Below are 20,206 nucleotides of genomic sequence, written 5' to 3' on the forward strand. Positions count from 1 at the left end.
GTTGCGCGACCCGGAGCCGGTGTGCTAGGAGCTTGCCACATCTGTCCCCCCCCCAGTGTAGTAGGCATGTTTCAAGCGTAGGGCGGCGTACTCCGCCCTGTCAAGATCCAGAGCCGACAGGAGCTTCCTCGCTGCCTTCAACTGCCTCCACACCCTCGGCGCCCCCGTACGGCGGTGGACCTGCTCAAGCTCCCGGACTTGAGCTGTCAGCTCATCCCTCTTCAGTTGCCGCTCCTTATTCTCAGCTGCAGAGATAGAGATGAATTCCCCCCGGAGGACGGCCTTCAATGCCGCCCACTGTGTCGCCTGCGAGGTGTCAGTGTTGCTATTGTGGGTGAGATAGTCCTGTATGACCTCCCCGATGCGTTGCACCACCGACTTTTTGTGTAGAAGTGTATCCCGGAGGCGCCACACCCCCCGAGAGGGGGAGGCCGCCGGCCACTGGAAAACGCCGGTGACTGGGGAGTGGTCAGACAGGGTCAGGACCCCGATGTCCGCCGCCGTGGCAGCGGCACGCATCGGTCCACTCACCAGGAGGTAGTCCAGCCGTGAGTAGGTTCGGTGTGCGTGCGAGAAATAAGAGTAGTCCCTATCCGTGGGGTGCATGGAGCGCCAGAGGTTGTGCAGATCCATTTCCGCAATCCGGGCCCTCCCAGCCTGGGACAGTTCCCCCGTCTGCGGGAAGCGCTGCGCCGATCTGTCCATCACAGAGTCAAAGACAATGTTGAGATCTCCCCCCAAGATAATGTGGCGGTCGGGGGAAGCAGTGACATCCACCAGCGCGGAATCTAGGAAGCGCTCTTGGTGATCGTTTGGGCTATAAACGGAGCCGACCGTAAATGCTATGCCTCCCAGGCGCATGCGATACGCAAGGAGCCTCCCCTTCTGTTCAGCACACTTATGCAACACCTCCCCCCGAAAGGAGCTCGCTAGGAGAATGGCTACCCCCGCCGTCTTGTTCGCTGCCGAGGAAAAGAACTGGGTAGGGAACTTAGCAGAGCGCATCCTATGGCAATCTCGGGGCAATAAGTGTGTCTCCTGCAAAAGGCAAATGTCCGCCTGCGTCCCCTCCAGCAACGACAGGATCGCTCTGCGCTTCACCGGGTTGTTCAGACCCTGAACATTAAGGGTCACTACCTTTAGGCCCGGCATTCCTCGCGGGGGTCGGGAGCGCCATGCAATGGGCAGGGAATCAGCGGGTGGGGCGCGCGGGGCCGCAGCGCAGGACAAGCCAAAACAAAGCGGGCATAGACAACATCGGACGGGACCTTCCCAACCCCAAAACAACCCCCTCCCCCACCCAAAACACAACCCTGGCAACTAGCCACCCACAAACTCAAACACCCCATAGTCTCAGTCAAGCCCCAAAACGGGCAAGTCCGTAGAAAAGAGCGAAGTGGACGTCCAGCCACTCACCTCCAACCGCTCCCCCCCCAACCCCCCCGCCCCGTACCAAGCATGTAAAGAAGCTAAAGACATCTCCCCCCGGAGTGTGTGTTAGGCCGTCAAGGCCACGCTAGAGGAGCCGGTCGAGTCCCCGGCCGCCGCCCTCAGGGCGTCGGCCATGTCCGCTCTGATGGTAGGGGAGTCCGGGCGCCCCACACTGGACGCTGAGCGCCGCCTCGTTGACCTCCGCCGGTTCCGTCTCTCCGAGGACCTCCACGACGGCGTAGCTCCCTCCTCCTCCGCCGCCGTTAGCCCCAGGACACCACAAATGTCTTGCAAGGAGCGTAGCTGGTGTAACACTCCGTTCCACCGAAAAATCAGGCGGAAGGGGTGACCCCAAGAGTACGGCGTCTCATGCTCGCGCAAAAAGTCAGTGGCAATCCTAAAGGACCTGCGTTTCTGCAGAGTGATGGCGGAGAGGTCCTGGTAAAGCGCCACCGGCCGATCCCGGAAAGTCAGGGGCTGTTTCCTGCGGGCTTCAGCCATGATGCGTTCCTTTAGTGGAAAGTCGGGCAGGAAGGCCAGAATGTCCGGTGGAGGTGCCGATGACTGGCGCTGCCGGCCAACCCTATGCGCCCTGTCAATGCTGATGGGAAAGTCCGCAGCTTCCCCCAGGATCTCTCGGAACAGGGCCCGCAGGTAGCTCCCCAGATCGGACCCCTCGTCCGCAGTCGGCACGCCACGCACTCGGATGTTGTTCCTCCGAGATCTGTTCTCAAGGTCCTCGGAGTGGGCCTGGAGCTCCACACACTGTTCCCGGAGGCGAAGAACGTCCTGCTGGAGGTGGACTATCTCCTCCGCTCGCTGTTGGCCCTCCGTCTCCACCGCGCAGTCTCTTTTTAACCGGATTGAACTCCTTACGTGCTAGCTGGACTGCAACCGTAAAGTCCGGGTAGAATTCTAGCGCGTTGCCCTGGTATGCTACCTTTTTCTTCTCTCTCGCTATTCTGAGAATGGCATCGCGATCTCTGTAATTCAAGACTCTAGCGACTATTGGTCACGGGGGTGCTCCAGGCTTCGGTCTCGGGGCCAGCGATCTGTGCGCCCTTTTAATCAGGAACATCGGAGAAAGTTGGTCCACCCCAATGACGCTGCGAACCATCTCCTCAACATAGGTTTCCATCCTGCCTATGTTGGTGGACTCCGGAACCCCCGTTATGCGCACATTGTTGCGTCGTGAGCGCGCCTCCAAGTCCTCCGTCTTGTGCCGCAGCGCCTCCAGCAGCTTCTCGGCCTCCACGCACTGCTTGGCCGTGTTTAGCGAGGCATCCTCGATTGCCCCGATGCGTGTCTCTGCCTCCGTCAGCCGCTCGCCGTGCCCATCCAGCTTGGCCGCCATGTTGTCCACACGCAGCGTGATAGTATCCAGCTTTCCATGGATGTCGTGCAGGCTTTGCTGGATGGCCTTCAGAGCTCCCTCCATGCCCTGAGGTGTTGCCTCCCCAGCGTCCGTAGCAGTGTCCGACGACATCGTGGCGCCCTTGGCCTGCCGCTTGGTTTCAAATTGGAGCTTGGCTTGCGTCTTTTCCGGCTTCCCCATCTCGCAGCCTAACTCCGTCGTTGTATCTGTCCGCAGGGCCACCCAGCTGCAGTGTTCCTCGCGCAGCGGTGATATATTCTGAGAGGCTAGGCGGCAGCGTCAGGGCCTCGTAGCGTTCCTCAGGCGAACGTGCGACTGCACCACCGCTCGTCTCACTACAGGCGCCGCCTCACCCTCAGCAAGCATCGGCGTCCGGGCGTCAGCATGGGCCGCAGTTCGTATGCCCCAGGCGCGCAGTCCTCCCACTGATCACTCCTCCTGGTTTATGTGGTAGACCGCGACATGCAGGCAGGGGCAGTCGCACTCACACGCACGTCGCGTCTGCTTGGGATTCTCCAGTTTCCTCGGTTCCCGGTGAGCAGGCAGGTCTATAGCGCCCCAGCAGCCTCGCTTCTGAATCGTCCTGCCCTCCAATGCATTGCTGTGTTCCACCGCAGGCTATGGCAGCACTCACCCCCATCTCATGCCGGCGGGGCGCACGGCTCGACGTCTCGATTCAGCATCAGCACACCGTCAGGCTCCAGCCTCGGTCCCCGCCTCGCGTCACACCGCCTCTCAGGTCGCATAGCGCTCCGGAGCCCCCCCGGCCCTCAGCTCCAGGCCGTCCCGTGGGGGCAGCATCCAGCGTCGCTGACGCCGCAGACACAGATCGCCGTGATCGCCGTTGTGTAATCCAGGCTCAGCGCGCTCGCATCTCCCCGGGCGCCGCCATTTTGGCAGCCGTTAGAAGTGCCTGCGGCGGAACGGTCAAGGTCGCATTTCAGGAGAACTCGGCCAGCTCAGACGATCTGCGGACTCGCCACAGGTGGCGGACACCTTCCGACGTCCGTTGTGTCGTTTACAGGCAGTGGCGGCGCGTGTATCACGCCCGTTGCATCGTTTGTTTACCCCGTCCGGCGGAGCTGTCTCACGAGGCAGCCATTCCGCTGTGCGCCCTCTAGCGCCCCCCCCCATGTATATCTAAAGGTTAATGGAAGAATAAACGGGTAAAAAAGTGTCTAAATGGATGTTTGTTTTTGTAAAATTAATTGTATAACTGACTTATTAACAGTATCTTAGTGAATACAGTGATGTAATATGTGACGTCATCAGCATCATGAATCATGTTTGAGAGAACTATTTTCTCATGCTTTTCCCACAGAGGTTTGGAAGGTGATCTATAAGCTAAACTGAGAGCATATTTTCTGTAAATTCACATTATCTTTCTCAGTCATGTGAGAATGAAGTCTGACATTCTCAGTAAAACATGTACATCCAACAAGGGCAGAGACTGTCAGTTGATTCCTTTGTGTCCTACTGCAGCTTCCAGAGTGTTCTAAAGAACAGCTAGAGCGCTAACAGTCCTACTTATGACAAACGTATGGCACACCTGAAGCCATCTTGATTGGAATAAAGTGGTAACTCTTAAAACATTTAATTTACAAATGAGGGGGTTCATTTTGCCATAGAAATTATGATTAGTGCTGCAGAAAGAAAAATTAGGGCACATTTTGACTTCTCAAATCCTCTTCTATTTCATAAAAAAATTCTGACATGTAGACTGAAACATGCACTTTGAATACCAGCAGCAGACTTCCCTGGTGAGCAGTAGCTTTACTACAGTGATCTAATGAGCAACTACAGTGCTAACATTCAGAATTTATGGCAAATGTGACACATCTGAATGTCTTCTTGATGGAACCAAAGTAAAAAACTGAAAGTATTTCCTACTGAGGAGACTGCAGTAAATGAGGAAATTAGGAAACTTCATAACAGAGACAAAAGAGCTCAAATGTAGCCCAAATATCACCCAGATGTAGCCCAAGTATAGCCCAATGACAGAATGTCCCAGAGTGTTCTAACGAACAACTAGAGCGCTAACAGTCTTACTTGTGACAAAAGTATGGCACACCTGAAGCCATCTTGATTGGAATAAACTGGTAACACTTAAAACATTTAATTTACAAAGGAACAAAATGAGGGGGTTCATTTTGCCATAGAAATTATGATTAGTGCTGCAGAAACTCAAAATGTGCCCTAATTTTTCTGACTTCACAAATCCTCTTCTATTTCATTAAAAAAATCTGATATGCAGACTGAAACATGCACTTTTAATACCAACAGCAGACTTCCGTGGTGAGCAGTAGCTTTACTGCAGTGATCTAATGAGCAACTAGAGTGCTAATGTTCAGAATTTATGGCAAATGTGTGACATATCTGAATACCTTCTTGATGGAATCAAAGTAAAAAACTGAAAGCATTTCCTACTGAGGAGACTGCAGTAAATGAGGAAATTAGGAAACTTCATAACAAATAAATCTCCCAAGATGGCCACCAGAGACAAAAGAACCCAAATGCAGCACAAATATCACCCAGATGTAGCCCAATGACAGAAGTGTGCTAAACACTTATTTTTTGTGTATTTGCAGTTTTATATAGTGCAGACTTGTCAGGTATTGGAGTGCTTTACATGAGCATTGGTTACATCACACAAGATCAAATTCATTTTGGTTGTAGACATGGGGAGATTAAGTGATTTGACCAGAATCACAGAATGTTGAGCTGAAGCAGAAACTCCAACCTAGTTCCCCAGTTGCAAAGTCTGCAGCTCTGGAAGTAACACCACATCCTCTCCCCTAAGTGCAACATTTAATCAAGTTGTCAACTGGATAAAAAAACAAAGATTACAAATAATTTAAAAGTTCTTTGTCGCTATTTGAAAACTCAGAAAACATGTCCTCATTTTAGTTTTTTAGAGCACTAACCATAATTTTGATGCAAATAAGACCCTCTCATATATGTAATTTCTAAAGGAAATGCTCTAGGTATTAGTTTTGATTACATCAAGATGACGTCAGGCGTTCCACACTTTTGTAATAAATATAGAATGTTAACAATCTAGTTGTTCATTAGGATACTATTGAGAGGCAGAGGCCAGGGGCACGGACTCTGAAAATTGAAGGCAGGTAGGAGAGTGCAGAGGCAACAATTTGACCACACTGGGCAGGCAGGAAGGGCAGTGGCAGCACAACAGACTATGGAGGGCAGTGGAAAGGGGGGCAGGGGCAACAAACCAACAATACAGGACTGGCAAGAGAGGCTGTGGCAATATAATAGACCATTGTGGGCAGAAGGAAGAGGCAGTGGTAGTACAACCATACATGCCAACAGACCCGTTTCAGCCAGGAAAGGTCCAATGATTTTAAGCTCAAATGGGCTTTATTTGATCTGTCTCCTGTTTACAATCTCCTCTTTTTCAATGTAACTCAAAGGGGGAAATCAATATAGTTCAAAATGTTCTCAAGTATGGTACATTGGATCATGGTAGGCAGGAGGAAGGGACATGGACTCAGATAACAGAGGACAGGAGGGACCTGGAGAGGTGCACAAAACTGACCCTACAGGGCAGGCATCGGGGTTTGCAGCAGCACAATACACCACACAGGGCATGTGGGACGGGAGTGCAGCACAACAATCCATAGAATGCAATAGGGAGGGGACAGGACCATGCACATGGACAACAGAGAACAGAGGGTAAAGAGGCAATGGTAGCTAGCTGACCATAATGTACAGAGAGGAAAGAAAGCTGCAGCATAACAGACCATAAAGGGCAGGAGGACGGATCAGGGGCATTACAAAGGAACAGACAAGCCAGGAGGGAGGGAATAGGGGTCTGCACATGGAAACAGAGGGCTGGGGGCAAGGGGGCAGAGCAGGAGCGGCAAGATGACCATGGAGGTCAGGCAGGATGGGCACTGGAAACAAGACACACCATGGAGAGCAACAGTGAGACTATGATGGCATATACACAGACCATGGAGGGAAGGTGAGAGGGGGTCAGGGGCAGCTAGCTGACCACACAGGGAAGGTGGCAGGGGCCATGGCAGCACAGAAGACCATGCATGGCAAGCGGGAGGGTTAGTGGCAGCACAATGGCTATGATGGGCAAGAAGGAGGGTGCAGGGGCATGCACAAAGGACCATGGAGGATAGAAGGGAGGGTCAGGACCTGGGCACAGACAAGAGAGTTCAGGGGAAGGGGCCTCACAACAGACCGCGCGGGGCAGGCAGGAGGAGCAGTTGCAGCACAACAGACCAGGGAGGGTAGAAGGGTGTGGCAGTAAAATGGACCATGGAGGACAGGAGGAAGGGGATAGGGGCATGGCATGTGGACAGGCAGGGTGGAGGTGGCAGGGACAGGTTATTGTCATCTGACAATGCTAGGCAGGTGGGAGGGGAGTGGCAGCTCAACAGAACACTGAGTAGATAGGCGTGGCAGGTCCATGGAACATGGTGGGCAAAAAGTTTGGAGCAGGGGCATGCACAAAGACATCGGAGAGCAGGGGGAAGGAGAATAGGGGCAGCAAGCTAAGCACAGAGGCTAAGCAGGAGGTGAATGATGAGCCATAGAATTGGGCAATGGAGGGCAGGAGGAGTGGACTGGTACATCTTGCTAAATGGAGGGCAGTGGCAGCACATCAGACCATGCATGGCAGGAGGGAGGAGGCTAGTCCATGGATTCAGACAACAGAGGATAGGGAGGAGGTGGATGGGGCAGCAAGCTAACTGTTCAGAGAAGGTGAGTATTAGGAACTTTATTGTTTTTAAAATGTGTGTCTGTGCGAACTACTTAAAATATGAACAAATATGCAGCATAATCTCACTTTTTTTATTCAGGAAGAAGAGGACGTTTGTGACTGTGATTCTGGGCTCACTTGGCAGAAACACCCCCTGACCCTCCACCCCATCGCAAAATGTAATGTCAGTGAAAAAGGTAGGTGGACGCAGTGTTATATAGAACATAGTCCTGAGAGCACGATTGAAAATGAAAACTAGATATAGTATATGGTATAAACTATGCACCAAAAAGTGTGATATAAGATGAACCGGGGCGTGAAATATAATATGCAATACATTGTGAGCAATTACAGATTCATTGGAGAGCGCGAGATAGCACAGGCAGTAGCGTGTGCTATGCGATATGTGCCTTGGAATGTAATATGCACAAGGCAGTGTTGTGTAACCTAACTAGTCTCTAAAGTTGTAATATAAAATATGTGCTGGGGAGTGTAACGTTGCATATGCACTGTGACAAAGATATGGATCCCAGATTGTAATATGTATGGCATAGCGCTGTGCGTTATAACATAGGCATCGAGGAAGGCACGTTAGATGGGGCAATATAACCCGTGCAAAGGCAAGTGTGGCATTACATATTCACGGGGCGGTGTTACAGTGCACATGGGCCAGAGAGTGTCATAGCATACGCACTAGCTGGTGGAATACAACACAGAGGTGTGTGGCACTCGGCGGGCACTGATGGGTGTAACACAGCATTGGGCTCAGCCAGGAGCACGCTGTGACTCTCAAGTGAGGTTTGTCTCCTTTCCAGAGAGTAAAATAAAAAGTATTATGCATCCGGCGGTGGATGTGTGTTTTATTAACTGTGAGGGGGGTTTCTTGCATAGTTTGGTCGAAGTTGTCGAATCCCCTTTAAATGGCTTGGTGTGCGTGTGTATTAAATGTGCCCGTCAATAGCTACCCATGTTTGTATAAATAAACAACAAGGGTGTCTACTTGGAGAGTACCCATTGGCGGGATTAGGCACGGTAGGGCGTCAGACACGTCAGAGCATCACTAGCGGTGTAATTACATTCCACGTGGATTCATTGTATGCATAGTCGCCTTTTAATGAATATCACGCAAATCATCATGGTGATAGGTACATATGGTTTGTCCAGCATGTCCTAGGTGTTTCTATAAATATATATTTTTTTAAAATAATAAACAAAGGCCGGCCCCGGGGGATGGGGTCCCTGGGGCCATAAGTGCCCTGAGGAGGGGGGCAACGCAGCCCCCTCCTAAAGAATAGAAAAAAAAAAGGCCATGACCCCGGGGGTTGGGGTCCCCGGGGCCGATTAAGGACTTGAGAGGGGTGTCACGTGGCCCCCATCAAAATTTATTTTTTTCAACAAAAAAAATTAGGATGCAGGCCCTGGGGGATGGGGTCCCCAGGGCCAATAAATTAGAAAAATAAGGGGGGCCACACAGCCCTCCTTCTTAAAAAAATAAAATAAATGAAAGACCGGAATCGCGCCGGAGGCCATGCCCCCTCCTTGCAGCACTCTGCAAACGCGCCCCCTGGCCAATTGTAAGTTGGGGAATTAATTCCCCTTCAATGCTGAGGGTCCCGTAGGGCCAACTAGCTCAACAGGTATCTCCAGTATGCACCAGGGAGCTGCGTTGCAGACAGGTGTTCTGAGGCCATGCCCCTTTTTACACCTCTATGCCACGCAGCTCTGTGGCGCTTACTGGAGGTACCTAGTGGGCTAGTTTGACCCTAGGGACCCTTAGGATTCAAGGGGACTTAATTTCTCAACTTAGAACAGCCACAGGGCGTGTTTACACAGTTGGGAAGGGAGGGGACGGGGCCTGAGGTGACGTGTGCAAACACGCCCTATGGCGCGTTTTAAGTTGAAGAAATAATTCCCCTTGAATCCTGAGGGCCCCTGGGGGCTAACTTGCCCACCAGGTGCTTCCATTAAGCGCCACTGAGCTGCGTTGCAGAGAGGTGGTCCAGGCGGTGCCACTTTTTACACCTCTCTGCAACGCAGCTCTGTGGTGCTTACTGGAGGTACCTAGTGGGCTTTTTTGCCCCTAGGGACCCTCAGGATTCAAGGGGACTTAATCTCCCAACCTAAAACGGCCACAGGGCGTGTTTACACAGTGGGGAAGGGAGGGGACGGGGCATGAGGTGACGTGTGCAAACACGCCCTGTGGCGCGTTTTAAGAGGTAGTTTTAATCCCCTGCCCTATTATATACTAGGGGCTTACAGAGGAGGTCATGCTAATCACAGGGGGACCCCAACGCATAGTGTTCCCTAGTGTATGTAGGTGTTTTCACTGTATTCTGAGTGTCTTTTAACATAGCACTGGCTCTAGGACTGGTTAGTCAGACTCCGTTACCACCAGTATCCGTCTGAAAAAGTTGAGGGTACAGGATGATTTTGCAACAAGGCTTCTTTCTGCTCTTCTGTTTGTTCTTTCTGCATGTTATCCTTCTTCCTGCACTTTTCTTTGTCTTTGAGGACTTCTGTTGCTTCTTTCTGCATTTCTTTTTTTTCTTTCTGTGCATTTTTTCTTCTTTCTTCACATGTCCTATCTCTGTAGGCATAGTTAGAAATTAGCATTTAAAACACCTTTGAAATTCGCTGAAAAAACCATAGGTTTCAGGCACGTTATAGTTGGGAATTAGCATTAAAAAAACCTTAAAAATTCACTGAAAAAACCATAGGTTTCAGGGGCGTTATAGTTAGCTGGACTTTTCACTCGTACAAAACCATTGAAATTCCCGCGTTATAGTTAGTTCAGCTAACTATAACTCGCGCGCCCTCAATGCACTGCTGATGACGTCACATATTACATCACTCATGAAATGGTCAGTGACATCACTCATGACATCACTGATGACATCTCAAATGACATCACTCATGACAGCATCCTTGTGATAGAGTGGCAGATCTCCTCTCCCCCTAATAAAACCTTTGATACACACGTTCAAAAATAGAAACTAAAATTTTCCAAACAATGGACATACCAATACCAGTTACAACAACCTATTCAGTAATTCTAAGATCCACATACACATCCACTCATTCACCAACAGTCCTATACAGTCACTCATACATGCACTCACTCATCATATGTACTCATACACCTATACATCCTGTTACACAATGCCACTCATCCATAGTTACTCACACACATAGTCACTCATGCTAATAAAGAATCAAGCATCCATTTGCTTGCATATACAGTTATACACACACCACCACACTTACTTCTACAGAAACTTACACATACTTAGTCTTTTAAACAATTACTTATAGAAACACATACTTATTCATACAGGAACTCTTCCAATCTCTCACTCTCACATATACTCACTTATATACACCAATAGTCACATATACTAGTTTAAAACATATGTAGTTACTCATAAAGACACTATTGACAGTCATTCACTCACCAACACACCCATGCACAAACTCATCCACCCATACAGTCCTGCACACATGCTGTCTTCAACACATACAAACAGTGAGTCACTCATTCATGCACTACGTAATACCCCCCACCAAACCATACAGACACTCAGACACTCATACTGCTACTCAAAAAACCAACTAATAACCTATATAGACACTCATGTAGCTACTCACCAACCCATGCAGCCACTTATACACAAAGTGAGAGACTGATACAGATATTTACATATTTAAACATTACTCACTAAGCCTTGTATTCACTAAAATACACTTAATCAGTCAGTTATACAATCAATTTTCAAAAACAAATCATCCATTTAGACACTTGTATAACCATTTATTCTTCCATCGACCTTGAGATATACATATATAAAACATATGTAATTTTCAGAAAAACACACATTCACTAGATGATGTCATCAGTGATGTCATCAGTGATGTCATGAGTGATGTCACTGACCATGTCATGAGTGATGTAATATGTGACGTCATCAGCAGTGCATTGAGGGCGCGCGAGTTAGTTAGCTGAACTAAATATAACGCTGGAATTTCAATGGTTTTGTACGAGTGAAAAGTCCAGCTAACTAGAACCCCCCTGAAACCTATTTTTTTTTCAGTGAATATATATATATATAATCTATATATATATATATATATATATATATATATATATATATATTTTTTTTTCTTCTGTACGTGGTCAGGAGTGGAGTCATGTTTATTAGGCTTCACTATTGCTGACCGCTTCGACCATCATGTGCATATCTGCTGTGAGCTCGGCATGGTTTCTTCCTCTGCTTTGAATTCACATCTAAGTGTCAATTTTCACGCCTATTCTTTGCTTGGCGACTGTGTTGTGTCCTTATGGGCAGAACGAGAGGTGCTCTTTCCACGAAAACGCAACACAAACATATTTTTGTAGAAAAATACCAAGATTTTTACTGCATACTCCCAATTTGAAGATTCTATGCTGTCTACAACAAGTTCTCCGGGGACAACCATGGCTCATTCAGTGGTGCCACCTGGGAAGACATTCACTAAGCTCCTAAAGCAAAATCCCCCTTCGCCTCCTAAATCAACCTCACCGATTTCTATGGAGTTGCTGTTGGATGAAATCAAGAGCCCTCTGACCTTTCATGGAAGAGACTAACTCTAAACTACAAGCCTTAACAGACAACTGACCTCAACTTGACGCAGGGGTCACTGCGGTGGAACAATCTGTCTCCTCCTTCAGGAATACCACCTCGAGTGTCTCTCTGCTTCAATCACAGGTTTCCACGCTCCAGAAGCAGATCGAGGACCTTGAAAATCTCAGCAGGAGGAACAGGAGGAACAATCTATGCATTTATGGCTTGGTGGAAGGGAGTAGACCCTATCACTTTCTTTAAATCTTTTCTTCCCAAAGTGTTGCACTTGGCAGAGGGTGTAACTGTCAACATTCAAAGAGCACACAGACTAGGTTGCCCTTCTTCCAGTATGTCACCTTCACAGCGGCCAAGAGGAGTCATTATTTACTTCCTGGAGTATACAGACTTATTAATGGTGTTATCTGCGGTCAAGTCTACTCAACGTATTACTTGGTCTGGTTCAACTCTGTTTTTCGCAGAAGTCTATGCCAAGGTCACTGCTAACAGACTTAAAGCTTTCCTTGACATGAGACCAGCTCTCCGATCTTTGGGTGCCCACTATGGTCTTTTCCACCCATGCCTGTTTAAGGTTACATACAGCAACAGAACAATTACATATGATGACCCAGCAAGGCTGCAAAGTTTCATTAACTCTTGCAATTCAGATGCGATGGATACTCAACGGCCTTCCTCTTCGAATCACAGATGACTCTATGATTTTGCTGGAACAATATAGGGCCCAACTCATGTGGATTAGTTGTTACAACTCCTCTTTACCTAGACTATGTTGCTTGTTATTTGATGGTTCGCTATGTTCTCATTGTTCTTGGTTCTCATTGTTCTCTTGCTCATATTGTGTTTCAATAATATCCTCCTTTATTGTCGCCTTTTAAGTTTATGGATTACACATTGATGGCTTGTTTGGTCTAGTTTGCCAGTTTACTGCTATCATTCCTGTTATAGTTCGGTTCAACATCTGCCCTTTTGTATGTTTAATTATTTATCCAAATCCTTGTTATTCATCGCCCTTACAGATTCCCTATCCCGACATCGTGGTTTCTCCTGGGCCCTCTGTTCGTCTCGTCCCAGACATGTCGTTTTCTCCACGTGGTTCCATCCCCCCTCACGTGTTTCCCTGAATCTTCCTTTTGTAAGTACGTTGTTGGTTTATGTATTATTTGTTCTGTCCTTTGTTATATGTTTGCAAATTCTTCATTTATCTTCCTCTTCTATCATTACGGTTTCACACTTATTTCTTCTCAGGTGACTTACTTTCTTTTCCATTTTTGTCTCTGCTTTTCTGTTTTCTACATTTCTCCTTTTCCTAAGCTCGTTTCATTCCGCCTATTTTCTTATCTCTCTCTAAATATCTTTCAACTTTTTTTGCGTGGAATTGAACTTTAACGCTACAAGTTTGGATTCTTTTATTGCTGACCTTTCCACTTTATTGAATTGGAATGTTGGTAGGAAATGTTTCTTGTATTTTGATTTAGTATGTCATGCCACTTAAATTAGTTTAATAGAATATTAGGGGTTTAAATTCTCCTATCAAGAGACAGAGGGTTCTGTCACATCTAGCTAAGTTAAATGCTGATATTGTTTTCCTACAGGAAACTCACCTTATGGAAAGTGAGTCCTTGAAAGTGAAAAGAGGTTGGGTAGGGGAGATTTATTTTTCTCCCGGGGATGGTAAACGCAACGGAGTTGCAATCCTATGCCGTAAATCTCTTCCAGTTACTTTACGATCGCAGGAAGCTTATACTGATGGGAGATGGCTTATTGTTCAATTATTACTAAAAAATATACCAGTTTCTTTTCTTAATGTTTATGCACCTACAGGTGGAGATGTTTCTTTTTGGCCTGTCCTAACAAAGAGGATTTCGAATTGTATTGAGGATAATTTTATTTTGGCTGGGGATTGCAATCAAGTATTAGACCCTTTTCTAGATAAACCCTAAAGTGGCTTTTATACCCAATAAAACACACAAATATTTTGCTCACGCTATATCTCAATATAAATTGCTTGATGCCTAGCGGCTTTGTAATCCCACCATCAGGGAATATTCCTTTTATTCCTCATCATATCACACCCAATCAAGAATTAACTATATTTTTGTTTCCCATAATATTTCGCAATCCCTCACGTTTGCAGACATTGTTCCTATTCTCCTTTCGGATCACGCACATGTTTCCATTGGCTTCGATATATTGCCTAAAACTAACTCTCCCAGAAGATAGCATTTTAATAACGCTCTTCTCCTAGACCCCAAAATTCTCTGCATCTTAATCCCTTTCTTTACCGATTACTTTGAAAGAAATCATACAGAGTCCCTATCACCCGCAATTATCTGGGACGCATTTAAGGCATTAGAGAGAGATTTATTATAAACTGTCTGCACATGAGATTACCACGGCTCTACTACAAGATATTAAGGCACTAGAACACTCTTATTACACATCACAATTGGAGACTTGTTTGAAAGCCTATATTAATGCTAAATTGGAATTTAACAAAAAATCAACAAGATGCTTCACTTTATTTATTAAAATCTAGTGCAAATTTTTATGGGGGTAAAACCAAAACAGGGAAAATTTTAGCCAACTATCTAAAGATCTGTCAAAATAAATTAAATATTGATTCTATTTTTGATGAGCACTCGGTCTTAAATTTTAAAGATGTCGAAATTTTAAATTAATTCTCCCTTTTTTACAAATCCTTATACTCTTAAGAAACCCAACCCACGGATCTTTCATTATGGCAATTCTTCTCTAATATCCAAAAACCTCCACAGGCAACTCCAGATTTATCTCAATTAGAATCTGATCTCTCCCAGCAAGAACTCCTACATGCTCTCCAAAACCATAAAAAAGATAAAGCGCCCGGCCCTGATGGTTTTACTGTTGAATTGAATACACATTTCTCTAACTTTTTGCACTCACTTATAAGCTTTTTTTCTTCCTCAAATGGCTCCTCTGGCACTTTCTCGGAAGCCCACATATGTCTTATCCCTAAGGAAGGTAAAGACTCCAAGCACTGTAAAAATTACAGACCTATCTCATTGGTTAATATTGACTACAACATTTTTTCCAAAGCCCATAAACAGTGTAGCAGACAAGGCTAGGCCCCGCATTTGTTATCTTCTTTCTGCTGGTTTAAACATTATTGTTACCATCAAAGATGTTATCAAGGGAGGAGACTGTGCCCCCCCCCCTACAGAGAAATAACAGTGAGGTACTATCTGTGAAGATAAATCTATATTGTGAAAGGAGAGATATACAGTTCTCCGGTCTACCCTTTATCAGATACAATTACTTGGGAGATTTGCTATAACTGTTTGTGAGCCTGAAGAAGGTGGTGAATTAAATGATACCACTGAAACGCGTCGCTCTTTTTATAAAATTTTGTAGGAAGGATTCAAACAACATTTGGCAGAAATAAAGGAATCTCTGGCTCAAGAAGGCATCTAGAACAACATTGAATTTGTGCTGAATAAAATAAAATGCTCATTGTATATTAATTTGTGAACATTACCATTTAGGTTCATGTATTTTAAGTGCCTTTGATATACTACAAATTATTGTTTGTTGACTTTCTTAAAATTATTAGATTCTCCCATTTGTTATATGGATGATATGTTTTTAATAGATTTTATGATCTAAATAAAGAACACATGATATATTGTTTACGTATTGCATTTTCGGTCTCAATTGGGTGCTGGCATTTAGTTCTATTGACTGTATGTGAGTGATTTGGTGTATGTCCTATAAGGAATCCAAAGGGATCTTTTTATTTTGACATAGCGATCACTGAAGGAGCCATCATTTGGAGAGGATATATCCGTACAGCTAGAGCGGTCGACCTCGAAGCTCGGCAACGACGCTCAACATTGTGTGATTCTGGGCAGATCACTTGATCTCTCTGCGCCTAATAAAAACAAGCATTACAAATGCTATAGGTCTCGCATTTCATTAAGTTAAAGCCATTTGCTTTGCTATACAATACCATTAGCAAAGCAAATGGCTTTAACTCAATCAAAGGCGAGACCTATTGCATTTTCAATGCTTGTTTCCTTTTGCGATCCCTTAGGCCTCAAAGCCTCTGGAAGGATAAGGCCCTGAACGCCGAGTAAAAAACGAACAAATTCAAATTCCCATCCAAGATGCCTGGTGCATGCCACCGTAGCTTTATTATAATATTTTTTTTACTGAAAGCTGCCTTGAAATTCAAAACTGTGTTAAAGGGTTGGTCCAGGATAGCAATCGGCATGTGTAAACTAAGTTTCCTCTAGTCCCCACCTTTCAAAACTACTGTGGGTAATTTTGCCAAAATTAAACTTTCCCAGAACTAACCCCTTTGCATTGATTCCTTGTCCCTTTATGGAGGTGGAAGGGTGTCATAATGAGCCAAAAAATACAGTTCTAAAAGACTTAGACCCAAAACGAGCATATAAGTTTTTTTTTATATATGCTTATTTTACACACAGCAAAGTTTAACTGAGTTCACAAATGCCTGAAAATTGATAATATTCTGGGCAGAGCGATAGAATACATCACTATTAGAGAGCTTTCCATAAACGCTACTTAAACTATCTGGCAGGCTTTGCTTAACCTATTTATTTTCAGTTGTTGCAGCACATCTAGTGTTTTGCCCAGACTCGGATGTTGAGTGGACGTGGAGCCTTGAACCCTGCTCCTCTGCACCAAAGGCGGCAGCTCTCGCTGTTACGCCATATGGTGTCCCACGTGTTAGCTGCATTCTGTAACTGCTTTCAGAGAGTAACACAATGTGCCGATGCGTAATTTTGCACAGCGGTACTTGCTGCTCAATGCTTGCACGGCTCTTTCTCGAGCTCGTTAAGCAACAGAAGAGATCAAACATAGGTCCCGCCCGGGACCTTTACGCAACTGAAGCGAATGTTCCCACCATTTTGTAAGTACCCTGGGGGCATATCAAACTTTAATAGAGTTTACAAATCGGCCTCACGCGATGTTAAGCGTGTAATCAGTGACTTTTCCAAGCGTGTATGTGACTTTTCAGTCACTTTTGCTGAAACCCGGGACCTTTAGATCTTCAGTTTACGCTCCCCCCACCGAGCTTCTCTAAATTAGTGAGGGGGCTCCGCCAATCCCGACTTGTGCCATAAATAATCATCTAGCCAAACTCTCGTTTTAGTGTCCCTGTCCCTCCAACCTTATTATCTGAGGTACGCAGCGGGGGGCATTGGTTGAATAATGCCCACAAAGACCCTAAGCGCTTTACGTGAGCGAGCACCAGTTACTTATGCCACACCCTACTTTTACAGCAGCAGTGAAGAGGAGGGTTGACATCTTACTCATTCATTGCTGATACTTTTGACTTGCGGCTCATTGATTGAGCTAGGCTAGGCGGGTTAATGAAAGTAAACCTGAACTTTAACCACCAGAATGCACTTCTTTTTCACACAAAAGCCACGGACTATACAACAATGTCCATGAGGATATGGCGTGAGGTGACCGCCCTTGGGATGGTCCATGCGCCAGTTTTAGCATAGAAGAAGTAATCAAAACATAAAAACAAGGATTGGCAAAGCCAGTAAGTCTGAAAATGCTGTTCAGCTTTTTTGTTTTCTCAATGTGACTTATTTTGGCATGGTTTTTGTAAAACCATATAGATGTGGGAGCTGCTGGCCCCTCAACATTATAACAAACATTGGCAAAATCAAAAATTGAATTTGGTCTCAAAAAGCACACAATGTAACAGTAGTTACTGGCACTGTACAAAACTACTTTGTGTGCCAATCTGCTCTCTGTGAGAGAGCAGAACGCTGTCACCCACAGTGAAGTCAGCAGAGAGAGAGAGAGAGAAAGAGAGGAAGAGAGAAAGAATTTTAGTGACACAAAAGTCACGCTCAACGCCAGACCAAATTAGGGGCCAATTATTAAAGAAAGTCTCAAAAGTGCACCCATGGTATACATTAAGTGCAGCTATAGGACTTTCTTGAATTCTCAAGAATTTACAAAAGTAGAACTTGAAATAGTACTCCTGGAAAATATTTGTGAACTGCATTTTAGCATTCGCAAATATGCATGTGTAGATTTGCTCATGTGAAAATCTGAGCGTTTGCAAGTTCACTTTCCCTCCAAACTGTTTTCCCCAACTCTGAAAATTACACCTGCCATTGTCAGGAATAAATTTCCTACGTTGTTCAGTATGGAAAAAATTAGAGAAGAGTTGTTGAAAACCCTTAAAACATGCACGTTAGTAGGTTTGCACCGACTCAAAGGGGCATTCTAACCCTGGAACCATTACCTTCTGCCCCAGTATGCAGATCTGCAAAGACCTGGAAACATAAGGGGACTACAAGTATTCAAACTCTACTAAGACGCGAGTCCTGGAATAATCAGAGAGGCTATATCAGAGCTCTTAAATAATGAGATTGCTGCCATAATCTGTCGCTGCACTACATGGCACCCCAGGGACAAGTGGATTTTGTGTGATGTCTAGAAGGTACTCCCTGGAATGTAATTTTAAGGTCTGGGAGAAGGGGGGAAAACAACATATACATTCGCTACAATAGCTCTCCCACTTGACCTATATCTAATTCACTATTGGCATGAACTCTTAGGCCAGAAGGAATAATTCCAGATCTAAGATATTCCAACATGAACACCGCATGTGACTCTGTCCTCTTTGCTAGTTTTGTCCATTCTGTATTGTCAACATGTTGTAATGGCTTTCTATTCCTGTAATAACATATGTCTGTGTACTTCACTCTGATGATGCTTGGTGTTCTGGAATGTCAGGACTAAGCCAGCTGTGGAATGTTAGTGGGCAGTGAGATCATTATCTTACTGACAGTTGGGTGGATGAGTTGTTTATACCTACTACTTGGAATAAACCTTAAGACATTTCTACTTCAAGCCTCAGCACCTTTCTTCACCTCAAGGAATTATCTTTTCAACACAACATTGGAGATATTGTCACATGTAGCTGGGAGTTCTCCTATTAAGGCTGAAAAGTCTTCGTCTGAGAAGCCAGTTAGGTACCCACCTGAATGTGCGCATTCTGAATTTGTGTCTCAGCTCCCTCAGTGCCAAGCCCCCTGTTGCACCCCAGTGCAACATAAATACCCATACAATACAAAAGGTACCGGCGCGAAGACATCTTTCGGTGTTAGCGCACCCTCTAAATCCTTTATAATATAACATGCATACATGTTACTATAATACTTAATTGCATAAAACTCAGTTGCACTGCTATTACTGGCTTGCGAAGGATGACAGGCTGCGTCTGCCCTTTGAATACCTCACCGTTAACATACAGGTTAGATACACACCAGAAGCTGTTGCTTTAAACCACTGACGTGTGTTTTAAACTGTGGCTGGCAGGTCAATCCGATTAATTTTGAAGCGGAAATATTAACATGCGGATCCGCCTTGGTAGGACAGAAACCTGTGACCTGGAGATTAGGACAGATCTTTGCCGCAAGTGCAGTTACACAATGAGCAGTACCGCCAGGTTCCTAGTGCCAGATTATTAAAAACTATTCTTAAGGGGGGGCGTGGCTTGGTGCCTGCGGGGAATGGCAGTGTGCGGCTGAGGCGCTCCGGTGCGACCGGGAGTTTCTGCTCTGCGAGGTGGAGCCCGGCGGATTTTAAACACCAGCGGGATGTCGGAATGTGTGCTGAGCCTTTCCAGCACTTCGGCGCTCACGGAAGCGGCACAGAAATGCTTCTGTTTATCGAGTGAGTTTCTTCAGTGGTGCCGCAACACCGCTGCCGCCATTTTGGGATTTTTGAGCGCTCTGCAATATTCCTCAGATATAGCGCGCTATTATTCTAATTGTTGCTTTTGCCCTCCTGCTTGTTTTTTTTCTAGATTTACATAGCTGAACAGCGTCCTCCTGCTTCTGTCATGGTTGTTTGGAGCAAGGAACTGTTTACTTGGCTTTTTTGACTGGAAGTAATCCCTGACGGCCATTTTATGCTTCTCTTTATGCTCCCTTGGTGCACTCATAGTGCATTCCTTCCACATGTCAACTGGATATGCTTATTATTTTCAGGTCTCATTTACTTTAGCGAATTGTC

General features: G+C 45.9%; 1 protein-coding gene across 4 annotated transcripts in view; it reads left to right on the top strand.

Annotated features, from left to right (window-relative positions):
* Positions 1–20,206, top strand: part of LOC146869579 (butyrophilin subfamily 3 member A3-like) — a 473,774-nt gene that overhangs the window by 27,334 nt on the left and 426,234 nt on the right. For 3 of the 4 annotated variants that reach the window (XM_085606395.1, XM_085606440.1, XM_085606417.1), the window contains exon 2: positions 13,174–13,289. The gene's annotated coding sequence lies outside the window, so the exon portion shown is untranslated. Of the gene's footprint in view, positions 1–7,641; positions 7,739–13,173; positions 13,290–20,206 lie in introns of all 4 variants that reach the window. The other variant, XM_085606426.1, reaches the window with a different exon arrangement.

This window comes from Triturus cristatus, chromosome 1_1, assembly GCF_964204655.1.
Source record: "Triturus cristatus chromosome 1_1, aTriCri1.1, whole genome shotgun sequence".
In the NCBI taxonomy this organism is placed as follows: Eukaryota; Metazoa; Chordata; class Amphibia; order Caudata; family Salamandridae; genus Triturus; species Triturus cristatus.